The sequence below is a fragment of the Bombina bombina genome, chromosome 8 (assembly GCF_027579735.1).
Source record: "Bombina bombina isolate aBomBom1 chromosome 8, aBomBom1.pri, whole genome shotgun sequence".
Lineage (NCBI taxonomy): Eukaryota > Metazoa > Chordata > Amphibia > Anura > Bombinatoridae > Bombina > Bombina bombina.
This window is the reverse complement of record NC_069506.1, coordinates 89,058,636-89,081,997: the sequence shown is the minus strand read 5'-3', so window position 1 is coordinate 89,081,997 and position 23,362 is coordinate 89,058,636. Positions and strand designations below refer to the sequence as shown.

The following is a 23,362-nucleotide window of genomic DNA, read 5'->3' as shown; positions in this document are numbered from 1 at the left end:
GCTGCCGCCTGCAGCATTTGGCTCTTTTCGGAGTCAGATTTCTTCTTTTGAAAGTGCAACACATAAAGATCTTTGTGTGTTGCACAAGAAAAAATCCAGTGTCAAAAAAGCCAAATGCCCTTGGTGGCGGCCATATTCTGCATTTGTTTCTAAATACATGTCTATTCCCAACTACTTAGGGCTAGATTTATTAAAGCCCTACGGCTGCAAGTTCTCACAAGAACTTGTTCGCCATCATTTATCAAGCAGCGGTCACCAGACCGCCGCTTCCCTAACCTCTTTGCCACCTCTAATGTGGCGAAATTCAATCTCCTCGGTCTAGTCAGACCGAGGAGATTGACAGCTCCTGACCGCGCGTGATTGGCTGTGCGCGGGCAGGGGGCGGGATTGCACGCAAGCGCAAAATTGCGCTCGTGTGCAATGGCAAATACCTGCGGATAATTTTGCACCGCCACAGGCGAGCTGAGGCGTACAGGGGCGCGTATACGTGCCCCTGTCCGTCTAAGCTTTAATAAATCTAGCCCTTAATCTGATGTGATTTTTAAAAAGTGTGACACAGTATGCATTGTTTTTTTTACTATTCCTGTGACACCTTAAAGGGATACTGAACCCAAATGTTTTCGTTCAAGATTCGGATAGAACATGCAATTTTGAGCAACTTTCTAATTTAATAATTTTATCAAATTTGTCTTTGTTCTCTTTGTATCTTTATTTGAAAAAAGCAGGAATGTAAGTATAGGAGCAGCAAACAATCAGCAAGCGCTATCCAGGGTGCTGAATCAAAAATGGGCTGTCTTGTAAGCTTACATTCCTGATTTTTCAAATAAAGATACAAAAAGAATGAAGACAAATTGATAATAGGAGTAAATTAGTTGCTTAAAATTGCATGCTCTATCTGAATCATAAAAGAAAAAAAATGTGGGTTTAGTATACATTTAAGGACTAACATCAATAAAATTAGATTTAGATATTCCTCAATTTTATAGGAACAGAATAAAAGTGACAGTTTACCCAAATCTTTATCTCCTTTAATTTGTTTCCAATGATCCATTTTACCTGCTGGAGTGTAATTGTTTATAAATAGCTCCTTAGCCTTTATGATGGCATTGGAAATATCTGATTTAGACTGTAGTATCCATGCCTATAATGAATGTTTCTATACCTAGGTAGCGAGAAACTATGTAAACACAGTCATCAGAAGAAATTACACTCACAGTGTTCTTTCTAAGTATTGTACAGATAAATAGATAAGAAAGAAGCATTTGAGTGATAAGATAATGAGATAACTAGACTAATCTTCAAAGAGCAAATCCAGCTATTTATTTTGCAAAAAGAAGCATAAATAAGGAATTTCTCATACATTTTATACACTGCAGCTGGTATAACAAGTCATGGGGATCACATTCAAGGAAAAACTATTTAACAATGAACTGTCCCTTTAACTTTTTTTTGCTTAGCGGTGCACAGAGTGTGTGTGTGTAGGACAGTTTGCTCTATAAATGCAATTTTAGCACCCACATCCATTTATGCACAACCCATCTTTTGCTGACATCAAGCATTTAAAGCAAAATGTTTGGGAGCACACTCAGAAATCTCTCTATATGTGAAGGATATACTTTATTAAAAGGGACTGTCTAGTCCAAAATAAACTTTTGGGATTCAGATAGGACATGTAAAGGGCGTGTAATTTTAAACAACTTTCCAATTTATTTTATCACCAATTTTGCTTTGTTCTCTTGATATTCTTAGTTGAAACCTAAACTCAGGAGGTTCATATGCTAATTTCTTAGACTTTTAAGGCCGCCTCTTATCTAAATGCATTTTAACAGGTTTTCACCACTAGAGGGTGTTTGTTCATGTGTGTGATATAGATAACACTGCTCATGCATGTGGAGTTACCTAGGAGCAAGCACTGATTGGCTAAAATGCAAGTCTGTCAAAAGAACTCAAATAAGGGGGCAGTTTGCAGAGGCTTAGATACAAGGTAATTACAGAGGTAAAAAGTGTATTTATATAACTGTGTTGGTTATGCAAAACTAGGGAATGGGTAATAAAGGGATTACCTATCTTTTAAAACAATAAAAACTCTGGTGTAGACTGTCCCTTTAATTTGGGGCCTTTTATATGAAACTTGTTGTCTCTCAAAATGCTGATTGGGTATCACTGGTATAGAAGGTACTTTTATAATGGAAAAAGAAAAAAAAGAAAAAAAAAACACAAAAAACTCCTGAACCAAAAAAAAAAAAAAAAAAATAGTCTTTAAAATGATTTAGTATAATTACAAGGAAAGTAAACAAATTATTTGTATCATATTTGTGCAGTATTTGCACAATTAATAAGCATAGTGAAAGACTATCTTTTTAAAGACATTATCACTCAATTTCGCACTCCCAGTTTAATCTTTATACACCATCTGCCTGGTTCTGTATTTTTCCCCCCTAAAAAAAATGTCAAACTGCTCAACCACCCTGTTCACCATATAAAGGGGTCGATTTATCAACCCCTTCGCCCCGCTACGGCTGTAGAGAACCTACAGTCTGTATTTAACAAGCAGTGTTCATCAGACCGCTGCTTCCCTAACCTTTCTCCACCCCTTAGGTGGTGAATTTCAATCTCCCGGTCTCGTCCGACCGGGGAGATTGACAGCTCCTGCCCGCGCGTAGGCAGGGTGCGCAATTGCACGCAAGCGCAAAATTGCGCTCGCGTGCAATGCTGAATTCCGGCAGCGGAATTCAGCCCACTAGAGGCAAGCTGCGTCGGACAGGGGGCGCGTATGTGCGCCCCTGTCTGCTACAGCTTGATAAGTCGACCCATAGTGTGCCTCCCAGCCTGGATAAAGCAAAGACAGCTTTACTTAGCAAGGTAACACACTATATATTAAGGTGAATGGCACAATTTAACTGGGTTGTGATTTGTAAACAACCCTGTGACGTGGTGTAAAAAAAATGTAGCGCCAGACGGGTGGTCTATGGAAATTGAACTAGGGACTTTACTAGGAGGGGGGCTATAACGAAAAAAAAAATGTCCCTATTTGAGCTTAATAATTGTGCACATACTGCCCTAAACAACAGTCTTCCTTGTTGCAAACAGCCAATTGATTGTCCAAGTGGTTCAGGATCTGGGAGACACACTAGAGCATGATAGAATAAAGAAAGGCCCTGCCTGTGAACATAGTTTCCTGTGCCTTCCATTTACATATACACAATCATATATTAATGCAGCCCCAAATAATCACGCCCTGCATACTAAAAATAAAGTTCAGCTTAGTGGCCGATATCAACAAGCAGAACAGTAGAGAGAAAGAAAATCACCATATTAGGTTCCATGGTCTAATTAATGTTTATATTATGCAAAAAAATACTAAGATATAAGAAATGGAATGATACAGAGGAATCACAAGAGATACATGTGACTTCACTATGAAATTCAATTTTGTTGGTAAAGAAAGATCATGTTAATTATTCTTAAAAAGCCTCCTGAATATTTTGCAGTGTCTAACCAACAATTTCCACAAACCAATATAAACATCAACTACTGGTCCTGTACTAAGGCCAAAAGGTGAGCTCTATGACAAGAACAACTACTGCATGAATAAGTCACAACGGAGATAAAAATAAAGGTGGTAGAATCAGTGAATCTGTGACATCCCACTAATGGGCAGAAATCCAAACAAAGATTTGCACATGTGAAAAGTCTGATGTGTTATGAAAATAGATATCTTAGAAAATATGCACACTATGGGATAATGGATATGTCATACAAGTTATACAGACCAACACAGACAGCATGGAAGATGGGCCATACAAGATACAAAAGAATGCACACACTGAAATAGAATAGTGAAAAAGATATGCCACACAATGTGCATTCACATAAAAACAAGTTACACTGTAATAAAGGAACAGGCCAAAACAACTAAAGTGCATGCACTGTGTGATAAGATACCTTTCACAAGGTACACTGTTTGATAAAAGGGACACATCACACTCATAACACACACACACACACATATATACTGTATATATAAAACATGTGAGAAAGGCAATGTCACACAATGTGTAAATTAAAGAGATATGAAAGCCTTAAAGGGATACTGAACCCAATTTTTGTCTTTCATGATTCAGATAGAGCATGACATTTTAAGTAACTTTCTAGATTTATGCCTATTATCAATTTTTCTTTGATCTCTTGTTAGCTTTATTTGAAAAGGTAGGAATGTAAAGCTTAGGAGCCAGACCATTTTTGGTGGCTTCATATATTTACTTAAAATTGCATGCTCTTTCTGAATCATGAAATAAAAAATGGAGTTTCATATACATTGTATGATATAAGTAGGTTATTCAAACAAAGTGTGATGGAAGCAGATATGCTAGCCAAGGTCTAGACTGTGTGATGGAAGAAGACATAGCCCACAAGGTACACACACAGTGGTGACAGTGTACATTTGTCACAAAACACACAATAATGTTAGTGAATATGACACACAATGTGGAATGGAGTGAATATGACACACAATGTGGAATGGAGTGAATGGCAGTGGCACACAACGTAAACACAGACTGGTATTGGGGGTAAATTACAAGGCACGCGCACTGAGCAGGACATAATGTAGGATGGAGGTGAGATGTCACATAAAGTACACAGCGAACACTCAGATGGTAACATAAAGTAAAGGCGCACCACGAATAACCCACTACTATACCAAAACGGGCCTCCAGGGCTACAAATGTTCAAAGAATCACATCTTTAATTCAATACAATACACCTAGTCACATGACTGAGAGGGGCAGCAGGCCTAGGCACTTACCTTCCCGATGCTCTACAACATCGATGTAGGTTTATATAAGCCCATTAGAGAAAGAGGTAGAGCAGGAGGATATGTGGGTGGCCTAGGTCGGCTTTGCCCGTTCAGTGTACAGGTTTGTGGGGTGTTGAGGGGCTGGTCCTTTTGAAGGTAGTATCCTGAGGTCGGCGGGGGTGTCACAGTATGTTAGGCAGCAGCATAGCAATGGGGTGGTGCTCAGATGAAGGGGGAGGGGCGATTTATCCCGGTGCCTGAGTCTGTGTGTGAGAGAACCTGTGCCAACTAACTCCCATCCGCCTCTAATTCTTCCCACTTCCAGCAAAATGCGGGATCATTGGAGGACATACAGTGATCATCCGCCCCACTCAGCAAAAGAGGTGAAATCCAACGAATCAGCGAGTCTACAAAAGTGATTTTAAAAAAATAGCGAGGAGGCAGACAAGGACGAAAAGCTTGACATCCGGGTATTAATCACGTCTGCGGTGTTGCATGATGGGAATCGTAGTTTCACAGCTAGCTTCGAAATCTGAATCGTGTTATTGTTCCGAGGCAGCAAGGCAGGGTGAAGATTCAAGCATTAGCACACCTTTCAGAGACAGGAGAAACAATGGTTTTATTTTATGAACATGAATTGTATTGGGACACAAATAAAAGAATAAGAATGGAAGATTACCATGCGGCATCATTGTACTTCAAAAATCGGTATGGGGGTTTAAATGACTGCTACCAACAATAATGCAGCAACAAAAAAGGGGAGCCATATTTTGTGGTGTAAAAAGCTCTACTCACCTACATGGATGCATTGAGCCCCCTTTATTAAAAGCCAGGTGGACAAGGTTCTCTCCTGCAAGCTGCCTGCATTTAACATTGCACGAGCGGTTGCTGTGTAATGCCACCCCCTGGTATTTAACATTGCACGAGCGGCTGCTTGTGTAATGCCACCCCCTGGTAGCGCACAGCCAATCTCGATTGGGAGGCTAGCAACTTGACTAGCGTTTCAGGCCCGCTCACACCAGCCTGAAACACTGAGGCCCTGAAGTTGCATATGCAGCTTAATAAATGGGCCTATTTCGAGTTTCCATTTCGGCTATGTTTTTTTCTGGATACTTATTAGTTACCCCTAATGTAGGGTGTGCAAGGAGGAACATGTATTGTGCTGTTTATCATGTTGTGATAACAACATGATACATACATGTTGTAACGCCCAGCTTACCCTGCAGCATGCGTAACTCATAAGTGTCCAGGAAAACATGGTCGAGGTGGCATCCCTAGGCCCAATGTATGAAACCCTCAGGCTACATTTTGATGATTGTTCAGATGAAGCTAAAGTATATCAAATAACATTAAGTATAATACATAGGGAGGGATAAATTAAGAGGAGGGAAAATATTAGTCTTTGTGTCTTTAATAAAATCTAGATTATTCCGGCACAAAGCTAGGATAATTGGAATTTTATTACAAGACCAGAGACTTCATATTTTGCTAGTTTAAAGCAAAGATTAAGAAAAACAGATTTAAGAAAAAAGATTAAGCAAGGCATGTTGAATGGGCTTAAAATAGAAGTGTTTGAAGACGCAATCAGAGGACCAGTCTGCTGCTTTAAGAATTTCTTGCAAAGGAGCAGATTTTAAAAAGGCTTTAGAAGCTGCTGATCCTCTAACCGAGTGAGCAGCAAAAGCAAAATCAATGCCAGCTTCTGACATAACCCATTTAACCCACCTCGCTTTTGAAGTAGAAGAGAAAGTATTGTGAGGGGTGATAAAGGATAAGAGTTGATTAGACGAAGAAGATCTAAGTGAAAAAGTTCTAGACTCATACTTTTTCAAACATGAAACAACACAGAGGGAAGGTTCGGAAGAAAGGTAAGGATAGAAAATAGAGGAAGACAAAGTCTTAGTTCTGCAAGATAGCAAAAAGGTAACACCTTCAGGAGAGAAACATTTAGAGTTATAATCTAAAGCCCAAACATCAGAAATTCTACGAAAAAAGATCAAACAGAGAAGAGTAGCTAGTTTAGCAGAAATTTGTTTAATGGACAAAAGTAAATTAGAGGGCCAAGATTTAAAAAGGGAAAAAAATCTACATCCCAAAAACGGTTATACTTATGAGTAGGGGGTCTTTTTAATCTTATGACTTTAAGGAGACGACAAACCAAAGGATGTTTGCCTACAGGGGAATTATTTATGGAATCATGTTTAGCGGAGATAGCTGATGTAGACATATTTATAGTTCTGTAAGCTAAACCGAGATCGAAGAGGTGGGACAAAAAATTTAGAATATTAGTTATAGGAGTTAAACCGGGATCCAAATTTATTTGCATGCACCAGCAAAACCATCTGGACCATGCAGAAAAGTAGCATTTGTGAGTACCCGGGGCCCATGATTCACGAATGAGGCTTCTAGCTCCGTCCAAAAGGCTGAGGAGATTTCTGACTTCTCCGTAATCGTCCAGGCTATTAACCTGAGGGATTGGTTAATCACAAGGTTGTGGGGATTGCCGTCGGGATCTAGAAGAAGGTCTTAACAAGCGGGAAGAAGGAGGGGAAGCTAGTATGACATCTCGAGAAGGGAGGGGGTACCATGCTTGAGATGGTCAAAGGGGAGTTATCAAAATCAGAGAGAGAAATTTCCTTCGAACAATCAATATTGTTCGGGCAATCAGAGAGAAAGGGGGAAACGCATAAGCTCTGAGAGACAGCCATAGTTGAAAAAAGGAATCTATGGCTAACGCGTCAGGGTCTGGCCGCCAGCTGAAATTCTGAGGAAGTTGAGACGAGACGCAAAGATATCTATATAAAAGGGACCGCAAAGAGCTTGAATTGAAAGAAAAAATCTTCTGTTCAACATCCAATTGCTGGAGTATCTGAGAAAACGGGAGCCCCAGTCTGCCGCCAAATTTTAGAGACGTGGAATATATTCCGCTTTGATGGAGATATTCCTGTCTAAACAAAGATGAATGAAATGTTTGATGTTGGAAAGATTTCTTGATTTGGTACCTCCAAGACGATTTAGATAACGTACCGCGGAAATGTTGTCCATCCGGAGAAGAATAGAGGTGGGAAGATGAGACTTCACAAAACTCTTGACCACAAAGAACCGGCCAAGAGTTCCAGACAATTTATATGAAGTTCTTTTTCTCCAGTAGACTATTTGCCTCCTGTTATAGACGGTCCTCAACGAGCTTCCCAGCCTGAACATCTCGCATCCGATTCTATAATTAAATCTGGAGCTTTGCTCTCCCATTCCAGGCTTCCATATAGGAAAGCCACCATGAAAGCTTTGGCTTCTCATGATAATGGAATGGGGTTACAATAAGAAAATCCTTTATGTAAGAAGGAAAGTTTTAATCTCTGAAGTTTTCGATAATGAAGGGGGGCAGGAACGATAGCCTGGATAGAGGATGAGAGTAACCCTGGCTATATGACGGATAGGAACTGACTGTTTGGAAATTGTTTTGGATATCTCCTTTTTTTATATTCTTTTTTTTTTCTAGGGGAAGACTTAAAGGGACATTATACACTCATTTTTTATTTGCATAAATGTTTTGTAGATGATCTATTTACATAGCCCATAAAGGTTTTTTTTTTTTTAATGTATAGTTTTGCTTATTTTTAAATAACATTGCTCTGATTTTTAGACTACTAACCAAGCCCCAAAGTTTTATGAGAATACCGTCAGCTACCTTCTCCAGCTTGCTCCTGTTTGTGTTAAGGGTCTTTTCATATGCAAAAGAAGGGGGAGCAGGGAGTGTCTTATTTCCCACTTGCAGTGGGCTTTCCAGCTACCTTTTCAACAGAGCTAAACTGAGAGCTTCTAAGTAAGTTTTTAAACAGTTTTATACTGGACTTTTATATGTGCATCTTATTCTTTATAGTAGTGTCTATTACATGCAGTTATATGAACATGAGTGTATACTGTTCCTTTAAGGTGGCCTTTGTTGTGTCTATTAGAAAACCCAGAAAAGTTAGTGATTGAGTGGGAGTTAGGACTGATTTCTCTTTGTTTACGAGAAAACAAATTCTTTAGAAGATCTAAAGTCGTGAATAATTCTTGAAGGGAGAGAAAATTCTGGTTCATCAAAAGGATGTTGTCCAAATAAATAATTAGACGAATCCTTCGAAGTCAAAGCCATGATGCAACTGGTTTTAGAATTTTTGTAAATATCCAAGGGGCAGAGGACAGGCCAAATGGAAGGGATGTGAAATTTCAAAATTGGTCTTCCCAACAGAACGTCAGGAATTTCCAATGCTCTTGAGCTATAGGAACTGTAAGATAGGCATCAGAAAGCTCTAGATGAATAAGCTAATCGTTGTCTAGAAGGCATTCCCTGGGGAGATGAATGCCTTCCATCTTGAAATGATTGTAAACAACACAGGTGTTTAGGGATCTTAGATTGATGACTGGCTTGAATTTGCCGTTTTTCTTTTTTACTAGATAGATGTTGCTGAAATAAGCTTGGTGGGGATTTAAATTTGGAGAAATTGCATCTTTTTGATAAAACATTTCTATTTCTTTCTGAACCAGAATTTTGTCTGCTTCTGAAAAATAAATAGGATTTGTTTTTTGTCTAAATTGGGGGAGAAATAAAATCTATCAAAACCCCTAGTACTGCATGAAGAACCCATTGATCTGAGGTAAATAGATTTCAATTGTGGGCATAAAGGCCTAATCTTCCTCCAACTTTGGATGGGGAAGAAAGGGGAATTAGAGAAAAAAGAGGAGTTATGTCAGGGTTTTTTCCCTGTTGTGTTTGCCATGTGCTGCTGGCAGCCATTTTACTCACCTCTCTTCCTGACTATGGTGCATTGTGGGGGATGCTGCTCATTTCCTGCACTTCCTTTTATGGCCAGACTGGTGTGCATCATCCATGTGAGACAGGATGCAGTCTCAGAATTGTGATGTCATCACTTTTCATTTAAAGGGCCTCTGTTCAGTATACTTTGCCTTTGCGTTGTCTCAGACCTGTTTGTGAGAGTTCCTGTGTATTACCTGGCTGCCTGACGTCCTTCCTGGTTCCTGATCCCTGGCTTGTTCCTGACTCTGCTGTTTTCCTTGTTCCTGATTCCAGCTCGTCTGATTATTCGATTTGGCTCCTGACTCGGCTCGTCTGACTACCAACTCTCGTTTTGACTTCTGGCTTGTTATTTGACTTGTGGACATTTTTTTATTTTTTGCTATTAATAAAGGTGTAAATATTTTTGCACTTCTCATCTCAGTCTGATTCCTGGCACCCTGACAAGTTACCTGTAGGAGGGCGAGATCGTGGTCTGGAACGAAAGCCTCTTTGCTGTCATGGTCTGGCTCGGGAAGGAAAGAAGGAAGCTTGTTGGAAAGTTTCTTGTGCATATCTAGGCTGTTGATAGTACTGGTAATTGGATTGTTGAATTTGAGGCTTGGACATAAAATAAGGTACGGACAGGAAAGCAGCCTCTGCCTTTCCCGGCCCTGTCAGAGAAATTACGTGGATTGAAAGATTTCCTCAAAGTAATTTTAAGTTTGTTTAAAGTTGAAAAAGTATTGTCATATTAATTAAGATCCTTCAAAAAGGCATCTCCAAATAACAAACCATCTTTATCTGAACTAAGTTCGTTAACAGCAGAATCGCAAATCTTTGGATCTATTCTACGTAAAATATTTTTGCGCCTTTCAATTATCATGGCAGATTTGGTATTTCCAACAAAAGAAAGAATTATTTGAACCCATTCTCTAACTGTAGATGGGTCAAGATAAGATTGTTCCATTAAAGCTTGTTCAGAAAGCTCAAATAACTTTGTAATGGATTAAATTGTGTCTAAAAGTTTGTCCTGGCAATTACGCCAAGATTTATCGATTCCTTTTTTTAATTTTATAAGCAGGGGTCCCGATATATTTAATTACTTTATGGTCAATTTCACGAGTATTGTTACTATTCTTAGGTAATAGGGGTCTGGGACATCCGGCTCTCATGTTATTTCTGGAGCACTTATTAAGGGTTTTTTTAAGCTGAAAGTCCACAAATTCTGCAATGTCTATTGCTGGAAACCATTCAGAGGATCGAGGATGCTGAAGGGTTTCAGCATTAAATCTTGGATTTCCAAGAGCATCAACAAATTTAAATTCCTCGTCCTCAAGGTGTTTAGATTTCTTGAAATGTTTTTTGAATTTTTTAGGTTCAGAGTCAGAGAAATCTGAAAAATTAAAGTCATTTTCTGAGTCAAAATCATAATTATCATTAGAGAAATAAAAAGTAGATAATGCTGCTAATTCTTGTCTAGATAAATAAGCAGTTTTGTGTTTGTGAGAAAGGGGTCTTTTTGCTGATGTGTTACTTCCTTTTCTGCCAGGAAGGTTAATTAAGGATAATTTTTGTTTAGATTTATCCACTAATTTTCTGCTTACTTTAATAGCATTAGAAGGTGCTTTTCTTTTATAGATTGTTTGTTTGGAAGTAGAAGGTAAATTAGAAAGTAAACTAGTCATTTGAGACCTATATTTACCTAGAGATTAATCAATCATGTTTTGAACAGACTGTTCAGTAAGAGGATTAGAACAATCAGGGTTTTGAGGCATATTGACAAAAAACAATAAATAATAAATATAAATACTATACAGAAAAAATAATAATAAAATTATAAAGATATAATTTAAATAACTAAATGAGGAAAATATATAATTTCTCTGACAGAAAAAGTAAAAGAAAAATATATATTATTAATGAATATATATATTTAAACCACCAGGTGTCAGGATAAACCATGGAGAGACAAAGAAATAAATTCTTTCAGCAGAAAACCGCAATTTGTTACCCGGTTGCTACTGAGAAGGCCAGCTAAAGTGAATACAATGTAAGTATCGACAAGATGGAGGCGGGATTAAAGCTATGAAGGCAGGAATGCCCCCAAAATGGCGATGGATACAGGGAGAGGAAGCACCAGAAAATGACGGCCGAAAAAACACACAGGGAGTACAGCAAAGAAGAGAAGACCGGCAGACAGATGAAGAGGGAACCGGAAAGGAAAATTGAAAAACGGAAGGGAAAATAAGGTAAATAGATAAACGGAAACGATACAGAAAATAAATAAATACATCCAAAATAGAGTAATACGAAAAAGGGGAATATATTAAAAAAAAAAAATGATTAAAGATAATTATATAAAAAAACAGCTTGCAGAAGCAAGAGAAAAGAAGAATTGATTTTTAAAAAGAAACAAAATACAATAATAAACGTTTTATTAGATCAAAAGCAAGCACAACATTTCCTATACTTGTCTTCAGCTGAGCAGCAAAATAAAAAGAAGGTTGGGGTGCTCGGTTGTTAGTTTATGGTAACTACGGTTACCCTGATTGTTCACTTTATACCTTGGTCTCTAATTTAGCCTTTTCATTGATTGACTAACTATGCATGGTCTCTTTTAATGTTCTGTTATCTTGTATTACTTTAAAAACCTGCATTTGAGTAGTAAAGGAAAGTTTAAACAAAATATGAAGTCTCTGGTCTTCTAATAAAATTCAAATACCCTGCACTCCGCAACCCACTTGAAAGTAAAATTTTCTGTGAGCTAACGGTTTGAACTGTTGTCCAATCAGCACTCCAGCTACAACAAAAGGCACCAAAGGGAGGAGCACTGATTGGACAATAATTCAAACCGTTAGCTAACAGAAAAATGTACTTTTGAAGTTTCATATCTATGCTAAAAAGTAAGTTACAGCGCTTCTTCATTACAACTGATTAATTAAACTCCATCTAAAATATCACTAAGTTTCTGGATCAGTTTCATAAAGGGAAGAGTTTACCATCACTTTAAAGTGATTTTAAAGTGAATGTAAATTTTAATAATTAAGTGCCCGTTTTTTAAAAAATACTATTAAAAACAGGGGCACTTTCATTCATTAAACTTTACATTTGAAGCATTTTTTTTTAAATACCTTTTTCTTTAGGAAAACCAGACCGGTGATCCTCTGCCCATAGCTCCTGCTGTACAGCAATGACGAAACCGGCTTCCTCCAATTGGACGCAACAATTGGAGGAAGCTGGATTCGTCAACGAAATACTAAGTACAGCATTAAAAAAAAAAACGCTTCAATGTAAAGTTTAAAGAATGAAAGTGCCCCTGTTTTTAATAGTATTTTTAAAAAACGGTCACCGATTAATTAAAATTTACATTCACTTTAAACTTGACATGTTTTAAAATCAGGTCTGTTATCTAAGCAATATTTTAGATGGAAATTGGATTATTTCTAATGAAGATGCGCTGTAACTTTTTTTTCTTGAGGTTTGAACAATACAAAGAGTAATAGGCACCAAGTATGCACAATACAATACAGATACCCGCCAACAAATTAAGAATTAAACATCTGTAAAGAAAAATAGACTTAGTTTGCCCTCCAAAATATTATAGGCGGCTATAAGCCTCAGGTTGTACATACACCTAATGCAAGGAATTACATATTCTAACCTCCAACCTGTACAAAATCTTCACCAGAGCCTTAGGCAACTACTTACCAAATTCAAGAGGTTCATATAACTACATTAACCCAAGTCCCTTTAAATTTACACAATGCAATACATATCTTCATTTGAGTTGGGGATAGTTAGGAAATTATTTAAAGGGACATTCTAGCCCAAAACTTTCTTTCATGCTTTAGAAAGAGCATGCTATTTTAAACAGTTTTCTAATTTACTTCTGTAATCTAATTTGCTTCATTGTCGTGATATACTTGGTTGAAAAGCATATCTAGATATGCTCAGTATCTGCTGATTGGTGGCTGCACATAGATGCCTCTTGCTATTGGCTCACCCATGTGCATTGCTATTTCTTCAACAAGGGATATCTAAAGAATGAAGCAAATTAGATAATAGAAGTAAATTGGAATGTTGTTTAAAATTGTATTCTCTACCTGAATCATGAAAGAAAAATTTTGGGTTTCATGACCCTTTAAGGTGCAAACTAATAAACGTCTTATTTTGCCCTCTAAGATATTATAGGCCGATCTAGCTCTAGGGCCTCATGTTACCTAGGTACACAAATGAGGGATTAAATAAAATGGACTTTATTCTGGCCTCCTAACGATGTAGAGGCCTCTCTTGGGCCTTACACAGCTATTTACATAACATAGGAGGTTTATATAATTATAACAGACAGCTAATCAGATAATATTGTCATAACACGTCTTCAGAAAAAACATAAAATATACAACGTGAGGGATTAAATAGAATGGAATGAGGTCACGGATGAAGGCGTGAGCCGAACCCCGCATCTGACCATTCCCTGCTACATGTAGCTTGTTTTTATGTACTGTAATCTCTCCTAAGTGATACCAGCAATAAATGTGCTTTGTTTCGCAAACTACTTCTATGCTTGAGACCCGCTTTTTTTGTTACTGAATTAAATAGAATGGTCTTTGTTCTGGCCTCCTAACCATGTAGAGGCCTCTCTTGGGCTTTATGCAGCTATTTACATAGCATAGGAGGTTTACAACAGCTAATCAGATAATATTGTCATAACACGTTTTCAGAAAAAACATAAAATATAGAGACTATGGCATCTATTTATCAACCCGTCAACTTACTTGCATTCAACGGCACCAATACGCTCGCCTAACATCGCTGCCGCGGACCTGAATACGTTCTCCAAAGTTACCAAAAAAGCTGTCAAAATGTACGGGGCGATGAGCAGCGGACTGTTGTTAACGAACAGTCATCGATCTCGCTGCTCTTCGGCTTTTTCACAGCTTTATTAGTACCCTGTCACTAAACACCCACACTATACTAAACTGTTTACCCCCTATACTGCCGCTCCCGGAGCCCACTGCAACTCTAATAAATGTATTAATCCCTAAACCGCCGCTCACGGACCCCGCCGCAAGTAAATAAATTGTTTAACCCCTAAACTGCCGCTCATGGAGCCCACCGCCACCTACATTATACTTATTAACCCCTAATCTTCCGCTCCCACACCGCCGCCACCTACATTATATTTATTAACCCCTAATCTGCCCCCGTACACTGCCGCCACCTACATTATACTAATAAACCCCTAATCTGCCCCCCTACACTGCCGCCACCTACATTATATTTATTAACCCCTAATCTGCCCCCCTACACCGCCGCCACCTACATAATACTTATTAACCACTAATCTGCCCTCCCCTAAACAAATGCCACCTACATTTTTCTTATTAACCTCTAATCTGCCCCCCAGCTACATTATATTTATTAACCCCTAATCTGCCCCCCCTACACTGCCGCCACCTACATTATACTTATTAACCCCTAATCTGCCCCCCTACACCACCGCCACCTACATTATACTTATTAAACCCTAATCTGCCCCCCCCTACACCGCCGCCACCTACATTATATTTATTAACCCCTAATCTGCCCCCCTACACCGCCGCCACTATATTACATTTATTAACCCCTAAACCTAAGTCTAACCCTAACACTCCCTAACTTAAATATAATTTAAATAAATCTAAATAAATATTCCTATCATTAAATAAATTATTCATATTTAAAACTAAATACTTACCTATAAAATAACCCTAAGCTAGCTACAATATAACTAATAGTTACATTGTAGCTATCTTAGGGTTTATTTTTATTTTACAGGCAAGTTTGTATTTATATTAACTAGGTAGAATAGTTATTAAATAGTTAAATCTTCCAATTAGCCAATAGAATGCAAGCTCAATCCTATTGGCTGATTGGATCAGCCAGTAGGATTGAACTTCAATCCTATTGGCTGATTGCATCAGCCAATAGGATTTTTGCTACCTTAATTCCGATTGGCTGATAGAATTCTATCAGCCAATCGGAATTGAAGGGACGCCATCTTGGATGATGTCACTTAAAGGAACCGTCATTGTTCAAGAAGACGTCGGATGAAGAGGATGCTCCGCGTCGGATGTCTAGATGATGGAGCCGCTCCACGCCGGATGGATGAAGATAGAAGATGCCGTCTGGATGAAGACTTCTGCCCGTCTGGAGGACCACTTCTGCCCGTCTGGAGGACCTCTGCCGGATTCGTTGAGGACTTCGGCCCGGTTGGGTGAAGACTTCTCACAGTAGGGTGATCTTCAAGGGGTTAGTGTTAGGTTTTTTTAAGGGGGGATTGGGTGGGTTTTAGAGTAGGGTTGGTTGTGTGGGTGGTGGGTTTTAATGTTAGGGGGGTTGTAATTTTTTCTACAGGTAAAAGAGCTGATTACTTTGGGGCAATGCCCCGCAAAAGGCCCTTTTAAGGGCTATTTGTAATTTAGTGTAGGGTAGGGCTTTTTATTTTTTTTTGGGGGGGGGCTTTTTATTTTGTTAGGGGGATTAGATTAGGTGTAATTAGTTTAAAAATCTTGTAATTTGTTTATTATTTTCTGTAATTTAGTGTTTGTTTTTTGTACTTTAATTTTATTTAATTGTATTTAATTGTATTTAGTTTAGAGAATTTATTTAATTATAGTGTAGTGTTAGGTGTAATTGTAACTTAGGTTAGGTTTTATTTTACAGGTATATTTGTATTTATTTTAACTAGGAAGTTATTAAATAGTTAATAACTATTTAATAACTATTGTACCTAGTTAAAATAAATACAAACTTGCCTGTAAAATAAAAATAAACCCTAAGATAGATACAATGTAACTATTAGTTATATTGTAGCTAGCTTAGGATTTATTTTATAGGTAAATATTTAGTTTTAAATAGGATTAATTTATTTAATGATAGGAATATTTATTTAGATTTATTTAAATTATATTTAAGTTAGGGGGTGTTATGGTTAGGTTTAGGGGTTAATAAATTTAATATAGTGGCGGCGGTGTAGGGGGGCAGATTAGGGGTTAATAAATATAATGTAGGGGCGGCGGTGTCGGGGCAGCAGATTAGGGGTTAATAAGTATAATGTAGGTGTAGGGGGGCAGATTAGGGGTTAATAACATAATGTAGGTGGCGGCGGTGTAGGCGGCAGATTAGGGGTTAATAAGTATAATGTAGGTGGTGGTGGTGGTGTAGTTTGGGCAGATTAGGGATGTTTAGACTCGGGGTACATGTTAGGGTGTTAGGTGTAAACGATACCATAGGAATCAATGGGATATCGGGCAGCAGCGAACATAAGCTTTCACTGCTTTCAGACTCCCATTGATTCCTATGGCATCCGCTGACTCCAGGGCAGCGGATTGAAAACCAGGTACACTGGGCCGGAATAGTGGCGAGCGTACCTGGTAGAAATTTGATAACTAGCAAAAGTAGTCAGATTGTGCCGAATTTGCATTGGGAATATCTGTAACGACGTAAGCATTGATCTGTGTCGGACTGAGTCCAGCGGATCGTATGTTACGTCACAAAATTCTACTTTTGCCAGTCTGTAGGGTTTGATAACTAAGGGGAATCAGGCTCGCCACAAATACGCTGCGGAATTCCAGCGTATTTGCGGTTGATGGCTTGATAAATAGATGCCTATGGCTTAGTAAATTTGGAGATTTAATATAAATAAGCTTATAATGAACTAACAATTGAAAATATAAGTGGGCGCCTAAGAGTTAGGTATACCAAAGTTAAAGTTTGCCCTGAACTGACCACACTTTCATCGAGATTACGAGTTTTGCGGTAACAGGGGTGCGTTGCTAACTAGCCTTTTTTTTTTTAACGCTACCTTAAGACAACGCTGGTCTTACAGTTTTTTTAAACCTGGCGTTAGCCGCAAAAAGGTGAGCTTAGAGCAAAATTTAGCTCCACATCTCACCTCAATACCAGCGTTGCTTACAGTAGTGGTAAGCTAGCTAAACATGCTCGTGCACGATTTCCCCATAGGAAACAATGGGGCTGAGCTGGCTGAAAAAAACCTAACACCTGCAAAAAAGCAGCGTTCAGCTCCTAACGCAGCCCCATTGATTCCTATGGGGAAAGGAATTTTATGTCTACACCTAACACCCTAACATGAACCCCGAGTCTAAACACCCCTAATCTAACACTTATTAACCCCTAATCTGCCGTCCCCAACATTGTCGCCACCTACGTTATAATTATTAACCCATACAGTGCCGCTCCGGACACCGCCGCCACCTATTTTATCCCTATGAACCCCTAATCTGCTGCCCCCAACATCGCCGAACCCTACATTATATTTATTAACCCCTAATCTGCCCCCCGAGCGTCGCCGGAACCTACCTACACTTATTAACCCCTAATCTCCCACCGCCAACGTCGTCGCCAATATAATAAACATATTAACCCCTAAACCTAAGTCTAACCCTATCCCTAAAAAAATTACTACAATTAAATAAATTATTCCTATTTAAAACTAAATGCTTACCTATAAAATAAACCCTAAGCTAGCTACAATAAAACTAATAGATACATTGTAGCTAGCTTAGGATTTATATTTATTTTACAGGCAAGTTTGTATTTATTTTAACTAGGTAGAATAGTTATTAAATAGTTATTAACTATTTAATAACTACCTAGCTAAAATAAATACAAATTTACCTGTAAAATAACTCCTAACCTAAATTACAATTACACCTAACACTACACTATCATTAAATTATTTGCATAAACTAACTACAATTAACTACAATTAAATAAACTAAAGTACGAAAAACAACAAACACTAAATTACAAAAAATAAAAAAATAATTAATTTTTTTTTAAACCAATTACACCTACTCTAATCCCTCTAATAAAATAAAAAAGCCCCCAAAATAATAAATTCCCTACCCTATACTAAATTACAAATAGCCCTTAAAAGGACTTTTTGCGGGGCATTGCCCCAAAGTAATCAGCTCTTTTACCTGTAAAAAAAAATACAATACCCCCCAACATTAAAACCTACCACCCACACACCCAACCCTACTCTAAAACCCACCCAATCCCCCCTTAATAAAACCTAACACTACCCCCTTGAAGATCACCCTACCTTGAGATGTCTTCACCCAGCCGGGCACAAGTGGACCTCCAGAGGGGCAGAAGTCTTCATCCGATCCGGGCAGAAGAGGACCTCCAGACGGGCAGAAGCTTCATCCAGGCGGCATCTTCTATCTTCATCCATTCGGAGCGGTGCGGGTCCATCTTCAATCCAGCCGACGAGGAGCATCCTCTTCAAGCGAAGTCCAATCGAAGAATGAACGTTCCTTTAAATGACGTCATCCAAGATGGCGTCCCTTCAAATTCCGATTGGCTGATTGGATTCTATCAGCCAATCGGAATTAAGGTAGGAAAAATCCTATTGGCTGATCCAGTCAGCCAATAGGATTGAGCCCGCATTCTATTGGCTGTTCCAATCAGCCAATAGAATGCAACCTCAATCCTATTAGCTGATTGGATCAGCCAATAGGATTTTTCCTACCTTAATTCTGATTGGCTGATAGAATCCTATCAGCTAATCGGAATTCAAGGGACGCCATTTTAGATGACGTCATTTAAAGGAACCTTCATTCTTCACTTGGACTTCGTTTGAAGAGGATGCTCCGCGTCGGCTGGATTGAAGATGGACCCGCTCCGGATGGATGAAGATAGAAGATGCCGTCTTGTTGAAGACTTCTGCCGCTTGAAGGACCTCTTCTGCCCGGATCGGATGAAGACTTCTGCCCGTCTGGAGGTCCACTTGTGCCCGGCTGGGTGAAGACGTCTCAAGGTAGGGTGATCTTCAAGGGGGTAGTGTTAGGTTTTTTAAGGGGGGATTGGGTGGGTTTTAGAGTAGGGTTGGGTGTGTGGGTGGTGGGTTTTAATGTTGGGGGGGTATTGTATTTTTTTTACAGGTAAAAGAGTGATTACTTTGGGGCAATGGTAATGTTAATGATAGTGTAGTGTTAGGTGTAATTGTAACTTAGGTTAGGATTTATTTTACAGGTAAATTTGTACTTATTTTAACTAGGTAGTTATTAAATAGTTAATAACTATTTAATAACTATTCTACCTAGTTAAATACAAAGTTGCCTGTAAAATAAATATAAACCCTAAGATAGATACAATGTAACTATTAGTTATATTGTAGTTATCTTAAGGTTTATTTTATAGGTAAGTATTTAGTTTTAAATAGGAATAATTTATTATATTGTAGTAATTTTATTTAGTTTTATTTAAATTATATTTAAGTTAGGGGGGTTAGACTTAGGGTTAGACTTAGGTTTAGGGGTTAATACATTTAATATAGTAGAGGCGACGTTGGGGGCGGCAGATTAGGGGTTAAAAACTTTATTTAAGTGTTTGCAATGTGGGGGGGCTCGGTTTAGTGGTTAATAGGTAGTTTATGGGTGTTGGTGTACTTTGTAGAACTTTAGTTAAGAGTTTTATTTTACGGCGTTAGCCCATAAAACTCTTAACTACTGACTTTTAAATGCGGTAGGAGTTTTGACAGGAGAGGGTCTAACGTTCTCTTCTTCCAAGACTCGTAATACCGGCGTTAGGCAAATCCCATTAAATAGATAGGATACGCAATTGACGTAAGTGGATTTGCGGTAAGCTTGAGTCGCGGAAGAAAAGTGAGCGGTACACCTGTACCTGCCAGACTCGTAATACCAGCGGGTGTTAAAAAGCAGCGTTGGGACCTCTCACCGCTGCTTTTTAAGGCTAACGCAAGACTCGTAATCTAGCCGTTTATTTCCATAGTAGTCCAGTTACTATACATTGAATATTAGCAGGAAAGGTGGTAAGTAATGCCAGAATTTGTATATTCCCTTATATAAGTACTACGGGCTATAGGCTGCCTCTAAGTATAATTATACTATCTTAATAGCCACCTCATTTACTGAGTATCTGGCAAAACTAATTCCCATGAGGCAGCATAAACTAACCATAAAGAGGCCTCCTGCTATCTCTTGCCAAGGATCTCATAGGGGTATTAAGAGTGGACATTGAATATAATTAGACAGGTCCTGTGGTCTCATAATACTATACAAGCTATTGTATGCAACTCACATTGAATTTTTACAGTCTATAATCCCCCAGAATAAACAGTACATAGATAGAAGAAAAGAAAAAAAAAACAACAAAAGTGCAATACAGAAACAGCCCTACGCTGACATTAAAAGCTGCAAGATATTAAGGCTTAACTGTAACGCACCTTACATAGCTAGAAGGAAAAGCTGCAGTAGACTTGTGGCTACATTGTCCCTAAACACAGCATGGGTATGAGGAACAAACAAAACATGCATATCAAATAACCCCTTAAAATAAGAAGCATAATACAACACAGGGGGGGGGGGGCGGAGCGAGCTAAGAAACGAATAGGTCGCATATTACTTCGGCTCTGCTGAAATTGTACATCAAACCTGTTATTTCGACCATCAGATTCAGTTAAAATTTACTCCAGATACTCTACCAACTTTTGTCTCTGCTAACGTCTACTTTTGAGCTCAGACAAATATGCTCTATTGAAGATAATTGAGATTCATTGGAAAACCTGGTACACAGACTGCGTGTGAACGGCCATCTTACCAACCACGAGGTAATCCACTAATGCGGAGACGTACCCACTTAGTACCTCTTAAACTTAGACCGGAGATACCAGTCTGCAGAAGTACGATCGGCACTTATCCCTAAATATACCTGCGACATCCAGGAGGGAGCGTCTACTATAGATTGCACGTACTTTGGGCTGCGTGACGTTGGGGGCCTGCTCTGTTGTCTTTCAACATGGAGGACAATCTAAAGACAATCTAAACCCTCTTTTTGGATTTTAAGGAGACTTTGTTCAGAGACCTAGGCAGCTGGCTTATATCACATACGGCTAGGAGGGCAAAGACCTCTATGCCTCTAACTCGTACTTCTTTGATCTCTTCGACACCTTTACTCACAGATACCCAGAGGGAAGGTAGGGAGCAGTACTTTCACCATGTAGGACAAGCCTGCTCCTTGTGGGATGCGGCCGACCCCTTGGATCAAGGTACAATTACTTTTGCTCTCCTAACGTGCAATTTAGCTGACAAGAGCGGCAATTCAAAGATCGGACCGCCACCTCTTTATTTGTGGGGGAATTTGGAGGTGAAGAGCCCTAACACATTGTCTGCACACTTGCAGTTTGCTTGGCCAGAGTCATTATTATTCTATACGGGGGAGAAGGTGGATGTGAAGAGTCTTAACGCTTTGGTCGCGTATGCTCCACTATCCCGCTGGCAGTCCGCCAGGAAAAAGAATAAAACCAGTCTGTCAGCTCATAAACTTGGAATAGGTTGACTTTATTAACTCTACTGGCCATGAAAAGAAGATATTGACATAGTTTAAGTTTTAGACTTTGAACTCCCTATTTAGTTTTCCTTATGTTTCTACTACCATTACTTTGTTGTGTAATAGTGTTTACAGGTTTCTATATATAGGACTTTAATAATATGGGTACATGTCTTGTTTTCTTTTTAATTACTCCCTTTTTTTTTCTACTTTGATAAAACATACTGTTTGGGGTCAGTCATTCAGCCCTAGGCTACATAAATGTAGCTTTTGCCAGTATATTAGAATCTTTCTGCTGCTTAATACCTATGCATTCTTGCCAACATGCTGCTTGGGTATAGGGTCCATGCTCGGGTAGCATGACTTGGTACTGAACTGACGTCAATTAATAGCTGTTTTGCAGTAATTTTAAGTATTCAACCGTACTTCTGGGATCTTATTCGTATTTTGTTATATAGAAAGTTAATGTTCATATGCAACAAGTCCTATTTGTGATGTTTAGTGAAATTCTAACAATATGCTTCTCTCTACTAGAATATAGCTGAGATACGTAGGGCAGGGATTGTATATCTTATTTTATGCTAGATAGTCCGTAATAATAATTTTTTCTAAGGATGTCTAAGATATCTTTTCAAATTTCTTAAGACACAGTACGGGGTTATAAAATATTTTGCTGGGTGACAAACTGTAGATTCTCATTTTCACCACTAGAGGGGAGGCAAGGATTAGTTGAAGTCAGTTCTCTACAGCAGACGTAATTTAGTTATGTATGTTTATGAGCTGAATGTATTAAGCAATCAATTCTCCCCTAGGTTTGCAAGCTATTCCATATATGTGGATGAAATATTTCTTGTTTATTTAATAAACAGCAGAACACAGATTCCATAGAATTATTTTCCTATACTTTTAAAATTGCGTGCTTTACTCCTAAAAAGTCAGTACCCCTTCCCCAATCTTTGATAGTTGGTTAATCTTTATCTACTAGAAGGATATGCTATAGTTATGTTTAACATGTCTCAATAATACTTAAAAGATCCAAAAGGGATTATATGTTATTAGGTCCAAAGTGACCTCACTTATAACTTGGAGGTGGAAAACTGAGGATTTGTATTTTATATTTCTTTTTATTCTTTACTAAAGGTACCACGGAGATAGCTTGACTAGGTTATTGTATTCAATGATAGTTTATTTTTATGTATTTCTATGCTCATTTGTCATTCCATTGTTCTTGAACATATGGTTTGTTTATTCTCCTCACAATGGTATTCCTATATGTCCTATGCCTCAGAATAGTGTCGTATTATTATGCATATGAACAGCATTGTATACTTTGATAATTTGCCCTTAGAGGTTGAGGGCTTATGTAAGTGGTTACTCTGTATTGTGTTTTTCTTAACCTCAATAAAATAAAAAATTAAAAAAAATAA

At 38.4% G+C, this 23,362-nt stretch overlaps 1 protein-coding gene across 5 annotated transcripts in view; it reads right to left on the bottom strand.

Annotated features, from left to right (window-relative positions):
- Positions 1-5,184, bottom strand: part of RERE (arginine-glutamic acid dipeptide repeats) — a 1,074,498-nt gene extending 1,069,314 nt beyond the window's left edge. For 4 of the 5 annotated variants that reach the window (XM_053690440.1, XM_053690438.1, XM_053690443.1 and 1 more), the window contains exon 1: positions 4,808-5,183. The gene's annotated coding sequence lies outside the window, so the exon portion shown is untranslated. Of the gene's footprint in view, positions 1-4,807 lie in introns of all 5 variants that reach the window. The other variant, XM_053690444.1, reaches the window with a different exon arrangement.
- Positions 5,185-23,362: the final 18,178 nt, after the last annotated feature.